Below are 1197 nucleotides of genomic sequence, written 5' to 3'. Positions count from 1 at the left end.
TTATTTATTTTAAACTTTGAAGTGTTAAATTAGGATGCTTGTAAACAAAAAAAAATTTGGATAATCTTAAGAATAACATTCATCCAGAATTCCTCATGGGTCGGAAGCATTAGTAATATATTGTAAATATTTTTTTTGATACTTTAGATTTACACTACTTTTGAGTTTTTTCTTAACATTCAATTGTAGAACTGAGAATGAGAATAAAACTTTTTGACATTTAACGCAGTCATCTAAAAAATTTTAAGTTTTTTTAGTAAGTTCATTTGTAGCAATGGAGATTATAGTAGGAAATCAACATAATTAGTTAAGAATAGCCTTTAACTTGAAAATATTATGAGATGGTAATTTTATTATAATAAAATTTATTGTAATTTTAATATAAATAAATCTAAAATATTTATAAGTAGTCAATACTTACAGTTAGAATACTATGCCAAAGTCCAACTTCTCTCTTAAAATCCAAAACACATACCATTACTTCTCCTAAAAAGTAATAAATTATTAAACAAATAATTTATCTTCAATGTATCTAAAGCACAATAAGTTTACTAAATAAATAAATTATATTGCAACATATAACTCATGCAAAAGCCTGAGTTTCTTAATTAATCAATTAAGTCTAATTACCTGAGTTATTTTTGGGCTGTAATAAAAATGATTAAACCAATAAATATGGTCTAGAGATAATAGAAGATAGTGACCTATCTGATTTTAATAATTATAAATTGAATTATTTAACATTTCTGTACATTATAAATATCATCAATTGTTTTAAGTGATCTTAGACTTCAAATAATGATAAAATTTGTTTTTTTTTATAATATTGTTTCATGTAAGTTCAAATAGATAAATTACTTCTCAGAAAGTTAAGGGGGAAACTACAAACTGATTCTATTTATTATTAAAATAAATTATTTAAACATTGAATTATGACTATTTACAAAAATTTTTTTTAATTTTTCGAGTCTATCTTTCATCCTTTTAACACACCACAGAAGTAACAGTATATTGGCTTGGATGAATCCTCAAATAAAAGGTCGGCGTTTCGATCGTTTTTAACTTTGTGTGTGTTTCGTTATAATTTATCACGTGTTCTGTGGAAGTTCATCCAAGCCAATATACTGTTACTTCTGTGGTGTGTTAAAAGGATGAAAGATAGACTCGAAAAATTAAAAAATTTTTTGTAAATAGTCA

This window comes from Centruroides sculpturatus, unplaced genomic scaffold (genome assembly GCF_000671375.1).
Source record: "Centruroides sculpturatus isolate CEXI.00-Female unplaced genomic scaffold, Cexi_2.0 scaffold3485, whole genome shotgun sequence".
Classification (NCBI taxonomy): Eukaryota; Metazoa; Arthropoda; class Arachnida; order Scorpiones; family Buthidae; genus Centruroides; species Centruroides sculpturatus.
The sequence above is the reverse complement of the archived record's forward strand: the minus strand, read 5'-3'. Positions refer to the sequence as shown.